At 37.5% G+C, this 19,337-nt stretch overlaps 1 pseudogene; it reads left to right on the top strand.

Moving 5' to 3' along the window:
- LOC102003523 overlaps nt 1–17,458 on the top strand; it is a 21,791-nt pseudogene extending 4,333 nt beyond the window's left edge.
- The last annotated feature ends 1,879 nt before the right edge of the window (nt 17,459–19,337 follow it).

The following is a 19,337-nucleotide window of genomic DNA, read 5'->3' as shown; positions in this document are numbered from 1 at the left end:
TCTGAATTTGTTGTAAAATTCTGCTGTGAATCCATCAGGGCCTGGGCTTTTCTTCATTGGTAGATTTTTAATCACGCTTTCAATCTCATTAATTGATATTGGGCTGTTCAGGAATTTGATATCTTCTTGACCCAACCTTGGTAGTTCATACATATCTAGGAATCTGTCCATTTCTTCTGAGTTTTCTATCCTATGGGAAGGTTTTCATCATTTCAATTGCATTAATTTCTGCCCTGATCTTTATAATCTCCTTCCTTCTTTGGGCTTTGTGCTTAACTTGTTTTTCTTTTTCTAAGTTTGAGGTGCAACGTTAGGCTATTTATTTGTTCTCTTTCTGTTTTCCTTATGTGTGAGTTCACTGCTACAAATTTCCCTCTGAGAACTGCTTTCATTGCTTCCCACAGATTCCAGTATTTTTATCTACATTTTTGTTCATTTGTACATATTTTTTAATTTCTTCTGTGACCCACTGGTTGTTCAGGAGGTTGTAGTTTAATTTCCAAATGTTTATGGAGGTTTTGGAGTTCCTTTTGTCATTAATTTCCAATTTCATTGCACTGTGATGAGATAATATGCACGGGATAATTTCAAATCTTTTGCACTTAGGTAGGTATGCTCTATGGGCTCAAGTGTGGTCTATTTTAGAGAAAGTCCCATGTACAGCTGAGGAAAATGTGCATTCTGATGTTGTGGGGTGGAACATTCTGTATACATCTACTAAGTCCATTTGTTCGCAGATTTGGTTCAGATCTGTTATTTCTTTGTGATTTTTTATTCAGTTGACCTATCCCTTGTGTCAAAAGGATGTTGAGGTCACCACTTACAATAGTGTAATTAATTATATGGGATTCTATGTCAGTTAAGATTTGTCTTATATAGTTTGGTGCTCTGTTGTTTGGTGCATACATGTTTATGGTTGCTGTCTCTTCCTCTTGCAGTTTTCCCCTGACTAGTATGTAGTGACCTTCTTTATCTCTTTTGATTGTTCTCTTTTTGAAGTTTACATTGTTGGGCTACGGATATAGCTGAACAGTACAAGTGCCTACCTGGCAAGTGCAAGGTCCTGAGTTCAATTCCTGGTACCAAAAAACAAATATCCTGAAGTTTACATTGTCTGCAAACATAATAGCTACACCTGCTTTTTTCTGGGTTCCTGTTTCATGAAGAATTGTTTTCCATCCTTTGACTTTCTGTCTATGGATTTCCTTTTGAGTAAAATGTGTTTCCTGCATACAGCATATTGTTGGATTTTGTTTCTTAATCCACTCTGCCAGTCTATTTCTTTTGACTGGTGAATTGAGGTCATTTACATTTATGGTTATAACTGACATATGTTGGCTTATCATTGTCATGTTATTCACTTACTATTGGTTTCCTACTTTTTCTACCTGTTTCCTTGCTTGCTCTGCTTGAGGATTCCTCTCTATTGTTGTTCTTGAAATTGTGGTCATTTTCTTCTCTGTCTAAATATCTTTTAGTACTCTTTGTAAGGATGATTTGGCACTCATGAAGTTCTTCACTTGTTCTTTGTCATGGAAATGTTTTATTTCTCCCTTGAATTTGAAGAATAGTTTGGCAGCATACACCAGTCTTGGTTGGAAGCTGTTTTCTCTCAGGACCTGTCATACTTAGCTCCAAGCTCTTCTCGATTGGATGGTTTGTGTTGAGAAGTCTGCCGTGGTTCTGATGCGTTTTCCTTTATAGCTGATCTATTTCTTTTCTCTAGTAGCTTTTAATAGCCTATTCTTTTGCCAGAGATCTGGGATCTTGATTATTATATGTCTGGGTGTAGTTTTATTTTGGTTATGACTAGTTGGAATTTTATATGCCACATTTACCTGTGTGTCAGATTCTGTTTCCATGCTTGGGAAATTTTCTGCAAATATTCTTTTTATGTCATTTGTGTTGCCTCCTGCTGTTTCATTGACTCTTATTAGACTTACATTATTTCTCTTTGCCTAGTCTTGCAGGTGTTGAATTGATTTTTCCTGGTTCCTTGTCAATTTTAACAGATCCTTTCTTTCATGATTGCTCGCTGCCATGCTGTCTTCATAACCTGACATTCTATCTTTGGCCTCATTCAAGCAGTTTTTCCAGCTTTCAGTGGAAGCTTTGATTTCCTGGATATCTCTTTGAATCAGCTTCATGCATTCTAGTTCATTCCTATATTGTTCATTTAACGTTTCTGTCCCTTGCCTATGTTCATCTATTTTTTTATATATTTCTTCTTTAGATGTGCTGTGCAATTCTTTCATTATTATTGTCATTTCACTTTTTACCTGAGACATTATTTCTGATCTGATATCTTCTATGGCCTGATGGAGTTGTTTCTTTACTTCCATTGCAATCATTTCAGCAATTTCAGGTGTGTTTACCAAGTTCTCCTATGTCAATGTCTCCTGGACTTGTTCTGAGTGGAGTGGAGTTCTGAGATTGGGTTTATTCCTTCATCTTGTCATGTTTGATAATGGAGGCAGAACACTCAGTCTCCCTCTTTGCTGGCAGCTCGGCAACAGTCACTAGTATCTCTAATTTTCCTGGTGGTCAGGCTTGCCCCACAGTGTCTGCTGAGATGTGCTGCTTAGTCTGGGATCTTTCGACAGATGGTGAAGTGTACCTAGTCCTCCCAGGTCTCAGATGCAAACTGTGATGTCAGCTGATGGCAGACCATCTGATCCGGTATCCCCTCACAGCTCAAGGCACACACATGACCCAGAAGAGGGTTGCTCTGGTGGCACAATCACAGACCAGTGTCCTGTGTCCCCAAGCAGTTCAGGACCCAGGCAGAACCCAGACATGAACCACAAGGTCAACAGTTTGTGCACCACCTGATTCCATGTCTCCAGACAGGTCAGGGTATGCACAGGAGCCAGATACGGGCCTCACCAGTGGTGTTCATGGACCACCTGTGTTTGTGACCTCCAGGAGGTCAGGGTGCAAGTAAAGCCCAGAAGTGAACCATGGTGCCAACACCTCGTGGACTGCCTGCTCTAATACCTCAAGAGGCACAGGGCACATGCTAGGAGGGCCTAAATGTGAACCCTGGTGTTAGTAGTTCATGGGCCTTGTTAGTGAGGCTGTCCTGTCTGCACCAGGCACATCGAGGGAGGAGACTGAAATCAGACTGTAATCTGCATCTCTTGAATGAGCAGTGATGTTCAATATTTTTTCATATATTTATTTACTATTTGTATTTCTTCATCTGAGAAGTGTATACTCATCTCAGAGGTTCATTTTTGATTGGGTCTTTAAATTTGGGAGGTCTGATTTCTTTTTAGTTCTTTATATGTTCTCCATAGTAATTTTTTGTCTGAAGAACAGCTGGCAAACATTTTTTCTCACATTGTGGGTTGTCTCTTCACTCTGTTGGTTGTTTCTCTTGCAGTGTGAAAGCTTTTTAATAAGATGAGAACCCAGTTGTTGATCTTTTGCAATAGTTCCTGCATGATCAGTGTTTTATTCATGAAGTCTTTGCTTACACCAATGTCTTCAAGTGTTATATCTATTCTATCTTTCAGCAGATTTAATATCTCTGTTTTAATATTTGGTTCTTTGATCCATTTTGAATTTAGTTTAATGCATGGTGAATGATATGGGCCCAATTTTAGTGTTTGGCAGGTGCAGAGTCAGTTTTTCCAACACCATTTGTTAAAGAGACTGTATTTCTTCCAGGGTATGTGTATTGCACCTTTGTCAAAGGTAAGGTTCTTGATTATATCTGGAGTTGTTTCTGCATTTTCTAATCTGTTCTATTGATCTTCAAGTCTGGTTTTTTGCCAGTACCATGCTGTTTTTATCACAGTAGCTTTATAGTATAATTTCAAGTCAGGGATTGTGATGCCCCCTACCTTGCCTTTGCCCCTCAGAATTGCATTTGTTATCCTAGGTCTCCTCTGGTCCCAAATGAATTTTAGTATTATTTGCTCTAATTCTGTCAGCTATGCTGTTAGAATTTTGATCAGAATGGCATTAAATTTGCATAACAGTTTTCAAAGTATTCATATTTTCACTATACTGGTTTTTCCTACCCAAGAGCAAGGGCTATCTTTCCATTTTCTGATACACTTTTCAATTTCCTTTTTCAGAATACTGTAGTCTTCATTGTAGAGGTCTTTTACATCCTTTGTTAGATTGATTCCTAAGTATTTCATTTTTTCAATGCTATTGTGAAAGGTGTTGCTTCTTGAATTTCTCTCTCAGTAAGTTTGTTATTTGTGACCTATAAGCTTTAACTTACTTTGTATTTTCATGATTTTTTCCTAAATTGAGTAATGTTTTTCTGCCATGCCTTTTCTTGAACTAAATTCCTTTAGTTGTGAGGTTTAGCCTTCTGCAGTTTCTCTTTACCTCCTTTTGTGTTTACTTTTATTTTATTTGTGTGAGTTCTATTTTTTGTGTTTTTAAATTAATATCCATAACTTTTATCTGTTGTGATATCAATTTGAGATCATCACTATAAACAGAATTCACCCAAGTTCCCTTCATAAGGAAATGAGTCCAGTGACCTTACTTTGTTGAACAATGTGATGTAAAACTGATAAATATGGCTTTTAAAAGAAAGAGGAACCCAACACCATAGGTTTGATCGTGACTAACACATTATTTGCTGTGTTCCTGAATACTAGAAGCTGTGGGCTTTTTGTTTCTTGCAGGAGACACTGAAAATGGACGACCTGGGATATACAAGTCTTTGACATCCAACACTTCCAAGGAGATGACAGCTTTCAGTGACTACCCTTTCCCTGATCATTATCCCATCTATCTGCACAACTCTAGAATGATGGAATACCTCAGAACATATGCCAAGCACTTTGGTCAGATGAAACACATCCAATTCCTGGTAAGTAGTTAAAGCCCTGACATTACCTGTGCATTGCTCAAGGCAGAGTAAGGTAAGGTAGGGTTTCAATTCACATTTCTACCACAATTCTCAGAGAATTATCAAATTTCTTCTCATTCTCAATATTTGTGATGAATTAATGCTATCCCCCCCCAAGGAATATGGTTTCACAATATGTTCCTGAAATCTACTTTTCAATTAATTGTATTAACTAAATAAGTTATTAAAAATTATTATATTATACCATCCAAAGTGCTTTATTCCTCAGGAATTAATGCTTCTATGAAACAGTTGTGTATAAAAATCCTAAGGAACCAGCAGCTATGACTAGAGAAAGTGCCACCAACTTTATCTGTCAAGACAGAATTTCAGGGGAAAATAGAAGTCTGAGAACAATGCTCTAAAAATGAAGCTGCCTTTGTGCCTGTCCTTTCAGTCTAAGGTATGCACTGTGAGGAAATGTCCTGATTGTTCATCCTCTGGCCAGTATGATGTTGTAGTAGAAGCTGATGGACAGTGGAAAACCTATATCTTTGATGGAGTCATGATCTGCAGTGGCCATTACACAGAAAGTACTTGCCCTCACAGGATTTTGACGGTATTTACTGATGAATGTGTAAGAAAGTCTTTGAATTCTAAGAATCTTAAATTTCTGTGCAATTATGGACATTGGCCAGACATGCTTATATGGCACAGTGGGAATTCAAGAGAATATGTGCTACTTTTCAGAACAACCAGGGTAGATCTGATACTAGAAATAACATTGGAAAAAAAAAAAGAAATGACATTGAAACTGGAAACTAAGAATTACTCAGGCACACACAGCCTGAATGAGATAGGAAGCAGCTGTGTAAAGAAGCTAGTATAAAATAGCCCAGTAAGCTGAAGGAATGACTGACTGGTTAGAGCCAATGAATGGTTAGAGCCAGGTCTGTAGAGTCCATAAAACCTCACTACACAGTGGTGATGGTGGTGCTGGTGATGGTGGTAATGGGATGTGCATGTGTGTGTTTGTGTTGGAGGGGAGGAGGTGAAAAATCATGCTTATATTTGGTTGTATTTTGTAAAGATCAGTCTTGCAGTGGTACAGAATATTAATTGGTAGGGAAAAAGGAACAAAGCAGGAATATCAAAAAGAAGACTTCCTCAGCCCATTAAAGAGATAATGATAGGGATTAAGTAAAGCAATGGTGGTAAAACTGAAGGAAGAAAGCACAAATTTCAGATATTTTAGGGTCATGGCAACACTCAAGAATTGATAGAATGTGGCAAAAAAAAATTGTATGTTTTGTGTCAACATGCATAATATTTTTTAAATGTAATCAAATTTTCTTTTGAAATGTTTGGAATCCTTGGATACTCAGGGCTCACTGGGTTTAAATGGAGTAGCCACTTGCCCTGTGTCACTAGTGAGCACTTGAAATGTGACCCACACAAACAAGATATGCTTTCGATGTAAAATAACCCTAGATCACTAGCGACAAATCTGGAGCACACAGGCTGCAGTGGGCTGTTTTTATTATTGAAAGCTCTAAAAGGTTCAGCATCACAGTCCTAAATTGTGAAAATATACAGTACAAATATATAAAATATCTCCTTAGTACCTTTGTGTTTTGGTAATATATTAACATTTTAGAGTATAGTTCAAAATAAGCAAAATATGCTGTTGAAATTAATATCACCTCTTACACATTCTTCATATGATTTCTCTGAAGTTTACAGGTACATGTGAGATGTGTATTTGATTTTTCAGCTCTGTACCATTTTTTATTGCTAAGGATCATTGTATATTTGTGCCTTTCTTCACAGACCCACAAAAAGTGAAGACACTTCCTCACATTTAGAAAAATACAGTAGCTTTCTAAAATGACAAGAGTCACCATACTGAGGAAGTGTACAATTTGATATATAAAAAGGAACATTAGTATGCTTTGCTTTGTGTCTTGGCCTTATCATCACTGCCACTGAGTATTTTGCTTCTTGGTATTCTCATTCTATAATACTGGTAGCAACAGACAAACAACAAAGATGCGAATTTAAATAACAAATGCAATATTTTGAGATTATGAATGAATTTTACCAGTGTTTCCCATTTCTGTTTGTGATGTGGAGATTCGACCCTTTCTTTACAGGGATCCAGAAGTTCAGAGGCAGACATTTCCACAGTTGGGAGTATAAGCACTCAGATGATTTTGTGGGGAAAAGGGTGGTTGTGATTGGTCTTGGAAACTCAGGAGCAGATGTGGCTGGCTAAATCACCTGTGTTGCTGAATAAGTTTGGCACTGTACAGTGATTCTGTGCTTTGGCATAAGTTTGACTCTTGCAATGTGGACCATACAAGTTTAGACTTTTCTTATTGCTCTATCTGTGGTAGCCCAAGTTTGTCTGCTACCTCAGCAAACCAATGGGCCACTTTTTTGTTCAATTAAACATGAGTGAAAGAATACCAAAACCAAAAATGGTGGTATCTGCCTGCATTGTAGTACACTGGAGTCTTGGGCAGCAGGAAGCAATAACTCTACAGTCAGATTATTAGGATTGTCGAGCTATAACTATACAACGGAAATATGAATGTTCAAACTGAAATAAATTTTACAGGAAGCAGTACAATTTCAATTTGGAACTGAAGTTTAAACAGAGAATGGCTTATGCAAACATAAGTAGAAATGCCCTCTTAATCCACGTATGAGGTGCTGGTAAAAACACAGAAGTTCTGTGGGCTCCACTCCTCTGGAGACTAGGGCATGAGCAGCTGCTTCCATCCACAAAGGACATGGTGGCTTCTCAATGCACCTCAGGATGCATTTTCCACAATTCAAAATTAAGTTTTTATTTTGATTAACAATGTACAGGGAAAAGACAAATCAACCATATCCTACTTATGCTTGTCAGGCTTTTTGAATGAGATGAAGTTATATATTTTCTCATTGATCTTTGCAATTAATGATGTTACAGGCTAGTAATTGTTTTCATTTAAAAACTGCAACCATTTTTCAAATTTTCTGTAAAATGACTCAGGATAGAAAGCAATAAATTTCTCAAAATGTATAGTCTGATTTTCATTCACTTTGTATATTTTTACATGAAATTGGTCAATTTATTTTTGTTACAATCGCAACTTTGTATTTAAAGTTTGTCTTTCAGCTTAAAATACAAAATGATAGAACTTAGAGGGAACATAGATACTAACTACTAACTCCCATCATAACTTTCCTATGTTAACATTTCTTTTCACATACTGGGATGGAGGAGATTCCATCCAACAGAGCCAGGGGCAATCAGGAGATGGGGAGTCACTTCCTCATTACAATGAGGAAATATTACAATGGTGTCTTGGTTACTTTTTTCTCATTCCTGGGACAAAATACCTGACACCCAAAATTAAGGAAGGAAAGGTTTATTTTGCTTACAGTTTGTGGAGGTTTCAGTCCGTACTTGGCAGATTATAAGGCAGAGTGGCACATGGCAGAGGGCTACAGCTCATGGAGACCGAACACAGCAAAAGCAACAAGTACACACAAGGGAGGAAATGGCCAAAAGCACAAAAGCCAGGAAATGGCCCCAAGCAGCCTCTTTCTCTCCCTTACATATGCAAACTATCCACCCCAGGGTGGGTGCAGCTCTCATACCCATAATCAATCAAACTCTGAAAGCCTGCCCCATGACCGCATGAGGCTTTGGGGGGACACTCAGATACAAACCATAACAAATGGCAATAGATCCATGACACATAGTAGGTGAACTGGATGGATATGAAGCAACAGGACCTGTGTACAGAGTTAAAGAGGAGGAAAGGGATCAGACAGGTTGGAAAGGTGATGTGAGGAGTTCATCATTTTCCCCATGACAATTTTTTTTCAAAAGTACCTCTTGAGGATCTCAGATCAGGTTGATACAAAACAGAACTGTTACTGGGCAGCCACTCTTCTCTTACAGGTTTTTCTCAGCACTAGACAAGGTGCATGGGTATGGAGTCGGATTTGGGATCATGGAAATCCCATGGATGCCACACTCTTCACTCGTTAAAATAGAACAGTTGAAAAATTCATTCCCACATTTCTGCTCAACACATGGGCAGAGAATAAATTAAATGCAAGGTTTAACCATGCTACTTGTGGACTGCAGCCCAAACACAGGTAACATCAACGATTTAAGACAAGAAAATGATACTTTTAAAGCTCTTAGTAGTCAACAGAACCTATAAGCTATTTGTAAGGAATAACTCTTCATGCGTTCATGGGTACATTGTAATTCCTTAATAGAATATTTCTTGACTGGAAATACCCAGGCTATTTCCTTTCTATTGGAGGCTCTAATTCATTGCACTGAGATATAAGAAAGAGGCATGTGGGGTGCAGAATGGTGAAGTAGGACTTAAATACTTACTTTATTTGACACTCAAACCTTGTTATATGCCACCCTCTACTTCTGCCTTTTTTCTGTCATCTCTCAACTACTTGCTGTTCCATCTCTAAATTCTAAATTAGGATTCCACATTTATCCTCAAAACCTACCATTAACCGGGACAAATTCATTATCTGAGTAAAAAATGACCCCATACTCACACAGCACAGGCACTTGACATCCCCAACAGCACTAGCCTCCTTCTCACTCTATTTGCACTATCTGTACCCATGGGACCACCCAACCTACTACTTGGAACCACGGTACATCTGGAAGTTATCCCAGAGACCTATTCTATATTTGCAAATGCTTTCTTCTCCCATCCTCGTGCACCCTCGGAAGGTTCTGATCTTACGTAGTCCTCTCATCCTACTTCTCTTTCCTGGGGTTCTTTTACCTCTGTGGCCCTTCCTCTATTGGGTTTCTCAATCATTTTCTTCCCCAAACACTTGAAATTTAATGTTATGCAGATTTAATGTATCCATCCTTGCTCTCTCCTCTTCAACCCACAAAGTTCTTTGTATTAAATATTTCAAAGTCTAGGCAAAAAACATAGTGAATTATTGTACAAGTGTAAAAACAGAAAATTAGTGTTAAAAGGAATGTATAATATAAAGATAGCTTCGTGACTAACTGAAATAGTATGTGTGACTCTCTGTCATAGAGAAAAGTTATTCAGACTGTGGACTATATATTTGTTAAAAATCACATAGCCCTGGGAATATGACTATGTGCCTCTTATTAACTGATCAAACCATAAATTGGAGGTTTCAAAAGTTTGTATTTCACTGAGCACATTTTATCGTTGAATTCCTATTTTATTCAGTTGTACCTTGTAGGTCACCCAAAATATTAAGAATCAATTAATGTCCTCTTTATAGGATTTTTTTTATTTTAAAGAGATAAAAAATTTATGAAAACAATACAGAATTTCAAAACAAGATGATAGGAAATTAACAGTGGTTGTTATATTACATATTGTTATCTTCAAAGTAGTTGCTCAGATTATCAGATATAAGCATGCAAAATTGATCAAACAATTAAGCATTAACTGCTTCTTTCAATAAACCAATAGAAACCAGTAGTACAATTCTTAGCTATCAAATATATATATATATATATAGAGAGAGAGAGTTATAGTTATAGTTATAGTTATATTTCCCTTCCTTCTTTCTTTCTTTTCTCCATTCCCCCATGCCAGATGTTCTTTTCTTCTGAGCAGTTTCTTTCCCTTTCACAATATCTTTTATACCTTTTGGATTTTATTTACCCTCTCAGTTTCTTATACTAGGGAGACAATATGATGTTTACACATGCAGGTCTGAATTAATTTGTTTATATGATATAAAGAGCAAATAAATTTGCTAAAAATCAAAACATCTTATTCCTGGTAAAATATTATTATCAAGAAAATATTTCATGTATATTATCATCTGAGTAGCACAATCTGAACTTTTATCATTATTATAGGTTTACAGATTAGTAAGTTAAGACTCAAGTGATGTCACTAATGACATCTTCAAAGTCTCACACAGAGTAAGAGGAAGAACTCGTGTTGAGACCAAACTCTGACTCTGAAAATCAAAGTTTTAACCAATAAATTATATTGCCTTTCTAGGAATGCCAATAAAGAGTATTAAAATTATTGATGAATATAGTGGTTTCCTGAATATTTACCTTCCACAACTTGTTCATGAAGAACATTCATAATCATTTCTTCATATTATACTCATTATCATGCAGAATTTTTAGCCACCAAACTGTTTTTAGTGATGATCTAGCAAAGCACATAATTACAGGGAGAGTGCTGATGAAACCAAATGTGAAGGAATTCATTGCCACATCCGCCATCTTTGAGGATGGTACTGAAGAAGACATAGATGTCATTGTCTTTGCCACAGGCTACTCCTGGACTTTCCTTTTCTTCGAGGATGACTCAGGGATCTTGGACAGCCAGTGCTCCTTGTTTAAATTTGTCTTCCCTCCTCAGCTAGAGAAGCCAACACTAGCTTTCATTGGCATGGTTCAGCCAGCAGGTGCCATAATCCCCACATCAGAACTCCAAAGCCAATGGGTTGTTCACATATTCAAGGGTATGTACTAGTCTTCTACATGAGCAGACTAGGCTCCTAACAATGCACTGAGATGACAGGAACATTCGGGAGACTTCTGTTCAACTAATCTTGTCCCTTGTTCTATCAAGAGATTTGACATTTCACCATTAGAAATGGGTTTCTTTTGGACTCTGTAGAAAGTTGATATTTAATTTCTGAAAGAATTCAATTAAGAATGAAAGCATTCAAGGAGTAAAGAAAAGTACGAGATTATCATTAGGTTACATTTGACTGTTGGGTGGCCATTTATTTGTTTCTTTCCAGCAGAAAGTTAATTTACAGTGAGGCTTTATGGAAATACAAATTGGCCAAGGTAGAAAAATGCATGAGGGAGAACCTACCTATAAACATATTTCAGAAACACAGTGAAGTTACTGGTGAACTCCAAGCATGTACTGATCTTCTTAACTCATTTTCTAAGTCCCTACTCAAATCAGTGCTTCTGAGCAAAACAAGATTTGTTCCCCTGCTTCTTCTCTCAGTATCAGGATCAAGCTGGACAGAGTTACATTATAGATGCTGAGAGCTAGAGCACATTTATAGAATCATGCAGAGTGCTTTCCCTCACCTTCACAAGTATCTTTCAACACATTCTCAATGCTTACTTAATGAAGTCAAGATTCTATCTTCTCCAGGCAATTGTCCATTGCTAGGTTCAGGATGTGATACAAACTGGTGGCTCCCCTCAATAAATTCATTCTGAGACATAAAATTACCTACTAGGTAACATGGAATGAGTCAGGAATATGGAATATGCACTACTGTTCACAAGCAAGATTTGAAAATGTATCCAGGTGGCTTACACTGTTTCTATATCCTATATCATTCTTTTCCTGAAGTCATATGGCTATTCTCTCATTGAAGTAATTTGAGATAATAACTCATTTGATTCTTACTCAGGAATCTCTACAGAGATAAGAATAAGCTCTTTTGAGAATCTCTACAGAGAAAGAATACTCAGGAATCTCTACAGAGAAAGAATAAGCTCTTTTGGTATGTTGGTTTCCATGTATATTCTTCCTTCTCTTTCTCCTAATGAATATGTGCTTTATTAGCTGGCTTCCACTATGAATTCATTACTAGAAATAGAAGCACCAACAAATGACACCGTGGGACACTTCAAGATAACACAATAGTGGACATACAAAAGAGTAGCTAAACAATTCCTTATTATGCCGATTGTATTTTCAGTTCCTTATTCACATCTAATTTTCTTTATGTAAAGCAAAGATTTTTAAGACTTATTTTAGTATAATACAGACACAAAAGTGCCTGTATCATGTGTGTATACTTCCTGAATTTTCACAAATTGAAAACACACATACACACACCCCTACTTAGTCATCCTTTGACTTAAAACAAGGGAATAATATGATAAGTACTCAGAAGCTTCTTTTTAAAACTTTTCTAGCCTCACCATCCCCACCATCACCAAGGGTAACAATGCCCATTCTAATAGCATCAATCAGTTTTGCTTTTTTTCCTTTACATATTAGAGTCATATAATATGAACTTCATGGTGTTTGGTTCTTTCTCTCAGAAAGAATTCATCCTTATGCTGCATTAATTTATTTTTACTGGTGTATAACACTCCATATGCTTATCCATTCTATATATGTTTATTTATATTATATTATAAATCAGAATAAGCCCACCAAGTACTTATTCTGTGTCAATGAAAAATTAGAATTATAAGCAAGAATGATGCTATGAAAACGTAATGCAGAGTTCCCGGGAAGGAGGGCTTCCGGCGCACAGGGAGCCACAGGTGGGGAGTGCCAGTCTTCCGGCTGGCTAGCTTCCTGCCTCATAGTTCCTGGAGGGTGGGCCCCCAGCACATGGGGAGCCTCGGGTGGGGAGCACCAGTTTTTGGACTGGCGGCTCACTCCCAGCCTCGTAGTTCCCTGGAAGGAGGGCTTCCGGCTCACAGGGAGCCACGGGTGGGGAGCGCCAGTCTTCCGGCTGGCTAGCTTCCTGCCTCGTAGGCCCCTGGAGGGAGGCCCCCCAGCGCATGGGGAGCCATGCGGTGGTGAGTGCTGTTGTGCACCGGCCCTTAGGCCATCCACCACCGCTCAATTGAGATCTATCATGACACAGAGAAACAGTGACACAATTGGCCCACCATGCACCGACTGCAGTTGCCCACCCACAGATGTGTGTGAATCATTCAAACTTTGAACAACCCCTGGGAATACATGCCATACAACGGGCCACTCTTGCTCCTGCCGTTGAGAACCAGAAAGGTCCAGAGCCAGCAGAGGAGCAGCTGCTGAACAAGGACTCGGAGAACATGAGAATGCAGACTAAGCCCACAGAGTCAGAGGTCCAGTGGACTGGGGTCACGAGAGCCGCTCGGAAGCTGTAAACCAGGGGGACCTTGCACAATACCTGTAGAGACTCATTGGAAGCCATTCTTCCCCTGACAGTACAGGCTGTGGTGGAGCTCCGGAGAAGTCTACAGCAGGATTCCTTTTGCCTGTGCTGACAGTTGGGGAGAGGACACTAACTGGTTGTGGGGTCCCAATGCAATGGGAGGCTGGAGAGAAAACGCTACCAAAAATGGCTTTGGCCCCAGATGGCTCACTTGATTTTTGACAATGCTTAGGCTGTAACTACTTGTTAGATCCTTCTTGTGTATCTCTGTCTTCCTGAGAAACCACTTTGAAGATACCACCATGTATTACAGCAGTCATTGATATTTTCCTACTAATCTATCCATAACTCTGTAATGTTTGTTTGTTCCTATCCTATTTCATAAATGGATCCATGTTTATTATTATGTGTTTCCTACAACAACCATTGAGAATTATTGAATGATTATTCAGTAGGTCACTCAAGTATAGTTCTATTTATATTCTTTAGAAGCCACTTTGAAGATAAGTATAGTACAACTATTGATAATCTCCTACCTCTTTTGTCTGTAACTCACTATCATTTGTCTATTTGTTTTCCTGAGAAACTATCTTATAGATAACATTATGTATAACAATAACCATTGATAATTTCCTACCACTTTGTCTGTAATTTGGTAAGCCCCTCCTATTATTATGTTATCCTTCTTTTACTCTTTAAAATAAAAAAAAGAAAAGAAAACGTAATGCATGTCTATCATTGAATATATATGCACACTTTTGTTGGGTACATTTTTAAGCAGATATTTGATACTTTATAACAGATGCGGGGTTGGTAAGATACTTTGATGCACTAGATGGCTTTTCTATTTTGAAACTATGTTCCTTTAATATTTTGCACAGTCATCCTCTGAATTATGTTTTGAAAAATCCTTGACAGTACTCATGTAAATCATACTTTTGAACCACAAAGTATGCGGAACCTGATGAAACCATGATGGGAATAATTCAGAGGGAGACAATAGGACTACGTGTTTTGCTCTACCTGTTTCCTTGATGTTATCATGCCTTCCCATCACTTTTGTATTGTCATGCCCTCTTAGTCCTGGCAGTCGTTCACACATACACCATGTTCCTGTCTTAATTACTTGCTCTTCTCCTTACCAAATGCAGTTATTATAGTTTTGGGACATTTTTCTATCACTACAGACATTTTAAACATATAGTAATAACTAAGATTGCTCTGCAGATTAAGAAATACTGTGTTTGAACTATGAGCTCAAGTCCAGGGTATGTTCTGTTAAGAGAGAGGCATTTCCATCAGAACACATTACAGTTTGAGGATCTGTGAAAGGCTCAAAAATGATTAAATTTTTAGTGTTTCAGAATTTTCCTTATGGATTTAATCTGAGAAACAAATTTTAGAAAACTAATTTTCTTAAGGGAAACCTAACTTCCCTTCCTGACAGCCCAAGTTTACCAGAAAATAAATTGCCTTCCTTGAGATTTTTTCAAAAGGCTTTGAATATGAATTTGACATACACCTTATTATTATAACAATTGTCCTTCAAACCTATTCTATTTACTCATCTCCCCAAGCCTTCCTGAGAGACCTCAAATGTCTGTTTCTTTTTCTTAGGACTAAAAATATTATCTCCAGAGAATGACATGATAGCAGACATCAAAAGGAGAAAGAAAATGGCAAAAGAGTAAGAAACCTAAGTGTTGGCTAAAATATATAAAATATGTTTGAGCTATTGAATTTTTCTCTTTGTACAATTTGACACCAAATGTTATCTCTGAGGATAATTCCAATAATTTCAATTATGGTGAACAACGTACCATATGTGAGAAACATGTGTACAAACTTCCTGGCTGTGGAATATGGATCTCCTCCCTGTTCAACAACCATGGATTATCATATCTATGCAATGAGCAATCTCCAAAGACAGGACCACTGGGAAGAATTCCTGTATTCCTCATTAGAACTGAAGTCATTAAAACTACATAAGAAAATAGCTAAATTCAGAAACTATGGAAAAGAAAATGGATACTCCAGTAAAGAGTAGCTTAAGAACATTTATTTCAATTTGTTAGTCATCTACTTTTTGCAATAAACGTACATTTAATAGAATACATAATGGGAACTTTAGAAGAAATGATCAGATAATAACTAAACCAACACTTTAAGCTATAAAATGAAATAATGCAGGTAAATATTCATGATTTCTATCATCCTATGTATCTATTTAAGTTTCTTCTCACAAGTTTATATTTTGATGCTAAAATAAATAGATTTTCTAATTAATTATTTCTGGACTCTATAAAGGTTATTGCTTTATGTAATTATTTTGCAATCAGAATCTCATTCTTTTTTGGTCATACTATGTAAGTGATAATTACTCAGTAATAGACAAAAAGGCAATGAATATTTTTATGTGTGCATGTATGTTTTCATATTTTGGCTTGATTAAAGCATTAAGGGACTTGTCTGTTGCATTGTTTACTTGTTTAAACAATCATCTTTAAACTTTAATAAGAATTTTTTCCAAATTCATAAATCTAGTAATATATGACTATTACTGCCTCCTTAGTCATATTTTGTGATTTTTTTCTAACTTCTTCATTTTGGTACTTGGATCATTCGTATTTCATTCTGTTTCTCTTAAATAATTCATATTTATTTCTTCCCAATATTTTGAGAAATCTTGATATATTTTATGTAGGAATTCTAATTTCATTTTTCTTTGGCCCAAGAGTGATTTTATAGAGTGGTTTTTAATTTCCAAGTATGTAGAACAAGTCATTTAAAGTTAGTCAAAGTATAATTCTGATTGTCCAGGGGTATTCAGGGGAAGAATTTATGTCCAAAATTAACACATGGGAAAGATATTTCCACAGCTTGGAAGTATGACATGAGCAATGCATTTTAACACTCTTCTACTGGACTCACATTTCTCAATGTCAGATTTATACGATGAAACTAGATTCTGTTTCTGAAAGGAAAATCAGTATCTAAGACTGCATTCATCCATTTGTTTAACATTCTCTATTCACTATATTAGGTGTTATGGAAACTTTAAGACCTCAGGGATGCACATCTTGTGCTTCAACATTGTTGTATCCCAAAGAACTTAATTAAGGCAAATATATGAAAGTAAGACGATTTAATGAGTAGACGATAACAAAGTCAATAAGCAAAATAGAAATAAAATCCTTTAAAAATGCAAGGGAAAATAGTGACGGAATTGTGCCTAGGGCATCTATCATTTTCCTTTCTATTTCAGGTCTGTGGAAAGCCCAAGAGATATAGGCCTAGTGCAGTACATCGACTACACGGACGAAATTGCTTCTGAGATAGGCGTCAAACCTAATCTGCTCTCTCTCCTCTTCTGGGATGCACAACTGGCCAAGGAGATTTTCTACGGGCCCTGCACTGCATACCAGTACCGCCTACAGGGGCCTGGGAAATAGAGCGGGGCCCGGAAAGCCATCCTTACCCAGAGAGACCAGATCCTCAATCCCCTGAGGACACGTGTGCTCACACCCACTGGGTCTCCTTCCTCTAGGCTGTTCTGGGTTAAGTGGATCTGTGCTGTCATTTTTCTCTCCGTTCCCATGATACTCATCATCCAAATGACACATCATTAATCTGCAATAAAAATACCCGACCATTTGTTGACATCGGAGGTGATGCGGCGAAGCTGGTTGGAGAAATGGAGAACCTGTCAACTGCAAGATCCCAGAGTGGCACCAGATGATTTTCAAGACCCCATATACTGTATAGAACTTCTCATGGGCTCTCACAAAATGTGGTCAGCATAAAAGAGACCAGACACCACAGGGAACCTGCTATTGTGACCCCTCACGATAACCCACCCTGAATCTCGCCTCCTAGATGCAGAGCGCATGCTTGTATTTACTTTTTATCCTTTTCGTTGTCGTTTGGCCTAAGTTCAGAGCTAGTTCTTCTCTTACCCCTTTGCTCCTCATTTTTCAAATAAACTTTTGGCAATATTTTTGGCTCGTCTCATCCAGTTCTTTGTTCGAGGTAAGAGGGACCTGGAATATTTTAATTGCCGAGATGTTTCTAAAGGAACTATCTGACACCACCATGATATTCTTAGTCGAAGTGCAACAGGATCCCATTCATTGCCATCTGGCTCCCATCTTTCACTAAACCTTCTTACCATGATATAGAAAAGTAGACATAATGTTATTTTCAATAATCACTGCTAAGTGTCATTGTCATCCACAGAAATTTTAATAGATATCAAGGGCATAGTCTCAGAAAGTGTCCAGAATGGAGAAACCTTTAAGGTAGTTCTTTGGATTGTGGATCCTTACATGGTAGCATCCATTACTGTGGCATGTGCCATTTTGTAGAATTCAGTGCTGGACAGAACAACTCTAAGGACAGTCATCTCACCTCCAAAGATCCCAGTCCAAAGGGGTCTTACTCTGTGCGCCATGATTATTATTGCATGTTATTTTTAGTATGTTGATCTTGTTCCATGCTTTGTGACTGGTTGAGGCCTCAAAGCTTTAATCCATTTGATTTGACCAAGAGTTTTACTCTGCACAAATAATTTTCTAAAGGTTTCTAAAGAACATTCCTCTCTAAACTTTCTGCTGAATGCTTTAAGGTAAAATTTGAAATACATCTTTATATATATACACATATATATAAACATTATGTGATATTACCATTTTTAAGACAGTAAAAATTTGAGAAACATCTATCAAAAATAAGTTTATGTATCATTTAGGATAATTAGCCTTATTAATTTTTCCTACTAAGAGCCATCTATCTAGGTCACTTATCATTTTAATTCCTTCAAGGCTCAAAACTTTAAAAAAAAATTGACCATTTAAAAAATATGTTTAGAGAAGTAGACAGAATATGAGGAATAAGGGAGAGTGAAGTGTTCTAGCTATTCCAGGTAAAAGGTCAAGTATTATATTCTGGAAAAATTCATTACTTCACAGTGTTACTCTACCTTGACATTTGACTTAGACATCTAATGGACAATGGTTTAGAAGTATACAGGGTCTGTTTTTGCCTTGTAAAGAACAATCCACTGTAGAAAAAAAATTCTAAAATTTATCAAGGAACATCACTAGTTCATGGTGAATTGAATAGTTTCATGATAATACCCATAAACTTTTTCTCAAATGGAGGTACAGATGTGACAGTATCACAGGAAGACCTCCACTGTGTTGCTTTCTTGATCTTTTGGAAGGCCCCTGGAAACACCTCCACTTTCTTGTCTTTTCAGTAGTATGGAATGTGACAATCAGCAGGGCCCATGATTCTTCATAAAGCAGACTCTCTGAAGTCTTGTCACACTTGTGAAGTCTCTCTCATTCTTTCTTTGCCCACAGGGATGCTCAGGTATGACACAGAAATTGTGCATAAATTTCAAACCTAAGCAGAAACATCAATAACATATTCTAAAGGCATCAATAAAAATTTAAATATTTGTCAAAGTCACTTGAAGATATGCTGGAAACTTAGACTTGAAAATATAGGAGAGGGGAGCGCCAGCCTTCGGGCTGGCTAGCTTTCTGCCTGCTGGCTCCCGGTGGGTGGGCCCCCAGCGCACGGGGAGCCTGGGGCGGGGAGC

The sequence above is a fragment of the Chinchilla lanigera genome, unplaced genomic scaffold, assembly GCF_000276665.1.
Source record: "Chinchilla lanigera isolate Chin_1 unplaced genomic scaffold, ChiLan1.0 scaffold00061, whole genome shotgun sequence".
NCBI lineage: Eukaryota > Metazoa > Chordata > Mammalia > Rodentia > Chinchillidae > Chinchilla > Chinchilla lanigera.
Note: the sequence above shows the minus strand (reverse complement) of the source record. Positions and strands in the feature narration are given on the sequence as shown.